An 8,501-nucleotide genomic window follows, 5' to 3' on the forward strand; every position below is an offset into this window, starting at 1 on the left:
TATGAAGAAGGACAGTAAAAGAATTGTCATCAACATAGGCAAACTACGGCGACATCGAATTTTTATGAAGCAATTTTGAATATCATTCTGCACAGCGTGACAATGGGGAATCGTGCACATCTGAAGATGCTCAGAAAACTGAAGACAGAAAATGCTGCCTGGCTGAGCTGCAGTCAGTTATTGCCTCTGAGTCCTTCTGAACGCACAACTTTCTCGGGGTATAGGAAGAGGTCTAATGGAAAATTAGATAATTTCCTAGAATTAAGACTTCCGTATTCAGAAACTTACTGATCTACATTGGTAAAATTGGTGGACAAGTGTCTTACAGTTGAGTGCATAGTATGGATGGTATACGCGGTAGCGTAGTTGGTTGAGGCACTATGCTACAAGCCGGAAGGTCACTGGTTCAAGTCTCGATGAGGTCATTGAATTTTTTTCAATTGACCTAATCCTTCCAGCCGCACTATGGTCCTGTGGTCGACTCAGCCTCTAACAGAAATGAGTACCAGGAATTAATTAAATAATTTTCCTGGGGAGTAAAGCGCGGCCAGCTCGTAAAGCTGACAACCTTACCGCCATCTTTGAGCCGATTGTCTAGATAAGGTGGGACCCTCAACGTCTCACAACCCTATGGGCCTTCACGGCTTGTTACAGGGATAGCTTTACTTTTTACTTTTACTTTTACTGTATATTGTATAAGTTATTGTTACAAGTTAGCGACCGCGAACAAACAGGATCCCACGGCAACGAATCCACGTGCAACAATAGAGGAACTGCTGGAAACGGGGTTTTCTACGCGGCTCGTACCGAGATGTTATAACCGAGACAATTATATAAGTTAGTTGTAGAGCAGTCTGGGAAGCGAAGACGAGGAGGTTGGTGTGGGATGGCCGCCAGCCTGGGAGTTAGTCAACCGGAGCAACAGTGCAGTTGTGGGGTATTCGCCGCAGCAGTAACGACGTGAGCTCAAAAGCTGAAGGATCTCTATTGTTAAGATCCGTTACCGGAAAACGACTAGTGAAAGCAGACTGAGAAGGCTTAGCATGGCTCTAGTGATTTGTAAAATGTGGAGATTAGTGATGGCACTATAATTACTTGTAGTTGGCTTGTGCATAGCCTATGGAAGTCTGAACATCGCCGCATGACGTAGTGGTCTGCCGAGAACCGCCCGAGACCAAAATAATTTCGGCATAGGTCGAACAAAAAAACCTTACAACTGGGCTAAGAAACGAAATAAATCCCTACAAGATTGTGGACTTGGAATTATAGAGTTAAATAATTTTGTTGTATAATCAAAGAGTTTTAATTTTTAGTTATAATAATTATATACGATCTGTAGTGAGTTCAGTTAATACCTCATGGAGTACATGGCGACAGCATTGCTCTACAAAACCGACATCAAATATGCCCAAATTATAACTTCTTTCAACAAATAACCTCTTCTATATTCCGGCAGGATGTTAGTCGTGTAGGAGAATAAAGGTTAATAGGATTGGAACTAAATTAGTGCAGTAAAAGTAAAGTAAAGCTATCCCTTTAGCAGGCCGTGAAGGCCCATAGGGTTGAGAGATGTTGAGGTTCCCACAGTTTGTAGACAATCGGCTCACAGATGGCGGTGAGGTTGTCAGCATTACGCGCCGGCCGCCCTTTACCCCAAAGAATATTCCTGATACTCATTTATGTTAGAGGCTGAGTCGACCCCAGGGCCATAGTGCGGAAATTAATTCAGTACGAATGAAAATACAAATAGAAAACCTTTTTTGTTTCAAAAAAAGTCTAGGCCTACATATACAAATAAATGCTTCAGTGAAAGAGGATAAAATCTAGATCTTTGCAGATCTCATTAAGATGGACTAGGGGGATGCAAGGGGGATGAAACTAGCCAAGAATCACGTTCAATAACCAACTTTACTATTAGCGGCGTTGCACCTTCCGGTTTTGCAGTCAGAGTGGTATACAGACCTAACAGTATTAGGCGAACTTCATAAATGATGTATACCGCAATGCATACAACCGAGAGGTGAAAAAAAAAGTTGATAACACACGTTCCATAAAAATGAGACATTTTCTTTACCGACGTTCTAATTAGTTGCTGTATCCGCAAATATGAGAATTGTTTCTGTATTCCACAAGATCGCAGAGAGAACTGTCAAATTCGAGAAACCACATCGCTCCCAGTATGGACGCGGGAAGAGGTGTTAGCTCTCTATTTCAACATGGCTGCCATGCCACGTGCCGCAGTACAGACGCGTGGTTAAGAAGAGTTCAAACAGTGCGTGATGCCCACGCTGTTATATGCAGACTCTCATGATGGAACCCGTGGTCCAGACTTTGTGTGTATTGGCGATTATCTTTGTTCAAGGGATTACGTCGTTCTAACACAGGTAACTCAGCTTATCAAGTTCTTCCGTCTCAGTACTGTAATTTCGTCAGACATGTAAATATTTGACTACCGTAAGCCAGTCATTGAATGATGCAACGATTCTTTCTCGTAAAAAACGACAGAATATTATTTACAATTTAGGGCTATAGTTTTGAGCGGCATTTTGCTTAAAATGCATATTGTCAAGTTTATACTGTTCAGCGGTTACGAGCAATGTTCTACTGAAGTTTTTGCTTCGTAGAGACGGTAGTTATATTCTGAGGTGAACACTGTTATTTACGTTTTGGGTTGTGATGTTGTATAGTCCGGTAAATGGCCTTCAACGCGTTATCACATCAGAGACGGCCACAATCTGAACTCGTACTGCTCTGAGTTTTTCAGATCTCATACATTTACGTTGTGTTTCTTGAGATTATGAGAACGTTCCTTGAAAAGTGCAAATGTAGGAAATAACTACTGATACATAACGCTGATTACGGTGAAAGATATGTGAGCAGAAATGAAAGAGATTTTAATGATACCTCACTCAAATTGCCAGTGAATGAAGGATGAATAACCTGTAAGCAGAAAAAATGAAGAAATATGTCAGTGCATCAGGCAAGACATACAGGAAAGAGTTATATGAAACGTCTGCAAATATCGGGTGTCCGGATGCAAAGATATCAAAAATAAAAAATTATAACTCGGAAAGTAATTGTTATTCACGTATCCGGTTTATGTTATCGTAAAGGAAACCCCTGAAAGTTTCCCCCCACACGCGCATGCGCCGCCATATTTCTGTCACCATATTAGGTATCACTTGGACAGAGTGATGGTTGGGAGACAGATCGGCAGACGTGGACGAATTGCTTTGCCTCCTAGGTCGCCAGATTTAACCCCAGTGGATTTTTTTCTTGTGGGGTTATGTGAAGAACATTGTCTACTAGGTTAAGATCAACGACCTGCAACACCTGAAAGCCTGCATAAGGGACGCTGTGGCTACGGTAACACCAAACATGCTGGATCATCTGGATATTTGTCGTGCCACCAAGGGATCCCACTTTGAAATTTATTGAGAAAGTTATATACTCAGAAAAAAGCTCTGGTACTTTCCCTTTGTAGTGGTGTAACACACTGCATATTGTCCGGGTTCTGGTAGTTTCCCTTTGTAGTGGTGTAACACACTGCATATTGTCCGGGTTCTGGTAGTGTCCCTTTGTAGTGGTGTAACACACTGCACATTGTCCGGGTTCTGGTAGTTTCCCTTTGTAGTGGGCTAACACACTGCATATTGTCCGGATTCTGGAGAGCCCATCATATGTTAGGTGAAACTGAAAGAAAAACGTAGGAAATACTTTGCTTTTCCAGATTCTTGTCAGTAAGGCTGGGACCTATATGTTTCAAAGAACAGTGTTAAAATAGTCAAAAAATATTTTAGGAAGCGACCAATGAAAGTATATGCAGCTGACATATATTATATTCTTTTAGGTTGTGGCACCTTTTAGTAGGGTAGATAGTAGGTCGCCAATGTTTCGGAGAAACTTGATGCTTGTATCTTCAGGACAGAAGAGTACACTTTGATACCTCTACCCGAACTAGGGCGCCATATCCCAGAAGAACGCAATCGGAACATTTAACCATCGTCACTGATAAGGGATGTATCGAAGTTTCGATTTCATTAGCCTCGATCTTGAAGAATGCACAAACAAAAACGGCATTTCGGAAGAAACTGACGTAGCGCCACCTTGCAGGGGAAGTGTTCTGGGCTTTCTCCTACTGAAGGACAGATATGCGAAATTCTTCTGCCAGTATATCCCCACGAATGCTTATTTTCTGCATACTACAGCAAGGTTTTCACACGAGAACACCCAACACGAAGAGATAAAAAGTGCATTGCTTCCACATCCAAATGAAGTAACATAATATATCGCTGTGTGATTTTGTAAGTCTTTGCAGAAAACTCCGGATTAAACGCTTTGGAGAGTTTGAATTCTTTCTGAGAACTTCGTATTTCAGCTAATAAGGAGCGAAATCCCTGGTAATGAACCTCGGTTTCTGTCAACCTCTCATTACCGACCGCCTCTAATGAGAGCGTTACGACTGGCCCGCAGCTGCTACTCGTATTGCGTGCATGCTGAGCGGCACTAAATTCGCAGAGATGTTGAACTACCTGATTGCTTATTGTGGGATACGGAGGCTAAGTGTGGAGCCACGGCTGGTAACGTACGAGGTTTGCCGCAACTCACAAAACGTTCTTTCGCCATCCAGAAGCTTCATGAGAGACACATCGCGTCTTATTCAGACATTTAAAGATATAGAATTGCCCTGGTTAATTTTTGGATAGTTTATAAACTTTCTTAGAAGAATTCCTAAGTCTCACATAGACTTGGAAGGATAGACATTGCACCAATACGTCAGCACTTGACGATTTCACAAAGCGACGCCTTAATACGGAAAGCAAAAATTTTCTCGCGTGAAAGGAAAGGCGGTAGTTTCCCGCTTATGGAAGTAAGCAGAAAGAGTTACTGCTTATATCAACGTCATATATTAAGTCTTGATATCTTTTGATCACCACTTGTATAAAGCAAATCTATCCCTGTAACGGGTCGTGAAGGCCCATAGGATTGTGAGACGTCGAGGCTCCCACATTCTCTCTAGGCAATCAGCCCACAGATGGCGGTAAGGTTGTCAAGCTTACACACCGGCCTCCCTTTACCCCCAAGAAGTTTCCTAGTTCTCATTTCTGTTAGAGGCTGAGTCGACCCCAGGGCCATAGTGTGGCTGGAAGGATTAGGTCAATTGAAAAAATCCACCTCATCGAGACCCGAACTCGCGACCTTCCGGCTAGTAGTATAGTGCCTCAACCAACTACGCTACTGCGTGCCCCTTGTCTTTATTTATTTTATTTTTTTGTTTTACAAGCCGGAATGCCGCGGGTTCAAGTCCCGATGAGGTCATTGGAGTTTTTCAATTGATCTAATCCTTCCAGCCACACTAGGCCCTGGGGTTTACTCAGCCTCTAACAGAAATGAGTACCAGGAATTAATTTAATAATTTTCCTGGGGATTAAAGCGCGGCCGACGCGTAAGGCTGACAACCCTACCGCCATCTTTGAGCCGATTGTCTAGATAGTGTGGGACCCTCAACGTCTCACAACCCCATGGGCCTTCACGGCCTGTCACAGGGATAGCTGTACTTTTACTTACTTTATTATCCTTACTTATTTGTGGTCTAGTTTGTTAGCCTTTTATGTAAGAATTTTGTTAGGTGTTCCTTAAACTTTTCTGGAGCAAGGAAATATTTCTTGGTAAAATGTAATTCGTAAACACTGATTTTCATTAAATATTCTTCTCGTGACGTGCATCCATGCACTCATGCACCCGTCTACCCTGACAAAATTTTCTCTGGAGGGGGGGGGGGAGATTTGGACTCCAAAAGTTTCGAGACCAAAAATCATAAGCAAATATCAACAAAACAGATAGCAGCTTAGTTTCTTCAAGTAGGAGAGATTATGGTTTGACGTTAGTTCTAGGAGCAAAACAGAGTTGGTTTCCTTTCGCATCCTGTTTGCCTGAAGATGGAAATGTTATCAACTGCCGAAACGTCGTGGTGTTACATAGTGGTTCTCAACCTTTGTGAGAAAGCGGCCAGGTATTTTTTTTTATAAGACGAGGGCCCGGTACCGGGCCATGGCCCGTCGGTTGGGAAACACTAGTTTAAAAGAACCCATACGATGTACAATGTCCAAAATAATCGTTTTAACTAGATTGAATTGGTTCGGGGTAATCAGCAATGGTTTTCTTTGGCATCATGTTCACTTAAAGACAGAAATAGAAACAGCGGTTTTAAGAAAGTCGCCGATGGACTGAGGCGAAAATAGCGATTTTAACCAACAGAGCTGAATTGGTTCCGGATAATCACGAATCTCAAGGACCTGTGGCGACACTGATGGATCTTCGTGTTCTGCAATATGAACAGTTGGGTGACTATCAACTGTCCGGCAGAATCTGCGCCAGTGAGCAGTGCCCCCCGTGTTCTGAACTGACCGCTCATCCCAGCTGGCTACAAGAGGAAACAAGCAGAACCCAGTGTTCTGTCGGTCATAAAGCGGGAGGCTATAAAACACTGGCGACTGACAGCTTCCTACTCATTTCAAAGCCCACTTATTAACAGGAATTGTTTTCTTTCTAATTCTTCTACCTCCGAAATGAGCTCTTGTTATGCGTCCATCTTCGTCTTGGCTTCGTCGTGAAAGCTTTACAGCCTCTGGGCGGTTGTTCACAAAGAACATGTGAACGAGATTTTGAGTCCAGTGAAGAGCTGCAATCGTAATTTTCAGTTTCCTGTGGGTGGACGGAAAGAAATAAAAATGGAGTTTCTACGAAATTTATGCTGTTATGTTCTAATGGCCAAACTAAACAAGCGTGCAAATTTTGAGGTTCTCACAGCTGTGGTTATGAAGAGGTCTACCTTCCTGGACTTAACGCCGTGTAGCCCGTTGAACGTCAATCGACTTTTCGGCGGTATATGTCGCTTCCATCTTCAGGGTCGAATTATAAGCCCAGAAAAAAACCAGCCTGAAGGAGGTAGCTCTTGACTTTCAACAGAATTTCTTTTTCCTTGGCACTACAGCCCCAGTGGGCCTAGGTCTACCTCCATGAACTCCGTTCACTTCGGTTTTTCTAGACCTTACACATACGGTAGGACTCCTTGGGCGAGTGATCAGCTCGTCGCAAGGCCTCTACCTGTAGACAAACACAGAAAAACGCACACAAACATCCATGCCCTGAGTAGGATTCGAACCCATGATCCCGGCCTCCGAGCGACCGAAGACAGTGCATGCCTTAGACCGCTCGGCTACCGTGACCGGCTTTCAACAGAATACAGGACATTATATCCCAGAACATGTACTCTAAATAGGAGAGTTTCATGAACGGACCTAGCTACCCGAGTTGTGCGTTCGTGCACACACGCACACCCGATGAACACCTTTCATGTTGTAACGCGAATGAGGAAAGCTTTTCTAGGCAATGACCTGTAAACAAACTTCAGTCGCGTAAGTGCACTCAACAATAGGATGAATGTTTATAGTTCGTCGCTAGGAAACAGTCAGCACGCCAATAGGCTGGCAATATGGCTATCACGTGACTGGCTTTCTATGGAGTCCGTGCCGCGACTGTTGCTATTCAACGTCACGTAAAACACTCCTAGAAAACAATAGAGGTTATTTTCTGTGTGGTCATTGCGGACGCTATAACAAGATTCCATACAGAGGCAGGGTGGAATACCTCCACTGTGACCCTGCGAGTCGTAGGGGATGAAGAAAAGGGAAGTCTCAGATCTGAGGCAGTAAAATATGGTCACGAGTCCTAAGGGACTTGGGCCTGAGAAAGACTGCGCTGGAATGGACCAACAAGGTATACAAAAGACAGACCCATCTTCTCGTCAGAGAGGGGGCGCCTCACAAAAACAAAAGCCGCAACTGTCAAACAGTAATAAATATCTGGTCATAAACCCCGACAGAGCTCGACACCAAGACTTACTGACTGACTGACTGACTGACCATGAGTCACAATGTGACTTTGACTTTGACTTTGACTTTGACTTTGACTTTGAACAGTGTTTCAGTGTTAGATGGGTTTAAGTGCGTAAGGTCCCAACGGCCATACCATGTTGAAAACACCGGTTCTCGTCCGGTCACCGAAGTTAAGTAACAGTGGGCGTGGTTAGTACTTGGATGGGTGACCGCTTGGGAACACCACGTGCTGTTGGCATTATTTTTGGCCGCGCCATAGCTCAAGCGGTTAGTCGCTGGCTTCCCACCGCGGCGGCCCGGGTTCGATCCCGGGTCTGGTCATGTGGGATTTGTGGTGGACAAAGTAGCGCTGGGACAGGTTTTCTCCGAGTACTTCGGTTTCCCCTGCCAATCTTCATTCCACCAATTGCTCCACAATCACCCTCACCTATCATGTGGGACTGGTACAATAGGCCAGAAGTAGCCGCAGCACAAGGGACTTAGTCCCACCCCACTAGCAATAAAAAAGTGTGTGACTGAGAGAGTTCTCGGTGTAAGATAGCAAAGGAAAGTTCTTCGTGTGCTATTAGAATACTGTATTCATGTTTAATAGTTGGAGTGATT

At 43.8% G+C, this 8,501-nt stretch overlaps 1 non-coding gene across 1 annotated transcript; it reads left to right on the top strand.

Moving 5' to 3' along the window:
* The first annotated feature begins 8,017 nt into the window (after positions 1–8,017).
* Positions 8,018–8,136, top strand: LOC111867098. Its single transcript, XR_002843289.1, has one exon. It is a non-coding gene; the product is annotated as a 5S ribosomal RNA (ribosomal RNA).
* Positions 8,137–8,501: the final 365 nt, after the last annotated feature.

The sequence above is a fragment of the Cryptotermes secundus genome, unplaced genomic scaffold (assembly GCF_002891405.2).
Source record: "Cryptotermes secundus unplaced genomic scaffold, Csec_1.0 scaffold205, whole genome shotgun sequence".
In the NCBI taxonomy this organism is placed as follows: domain Eukaryota; kingdom Metazoa; phylum Arthropoda; class Insecta; order Blattodea; family Kalotermitidae; genus Cryptotermes; species Cryptotermes secundus.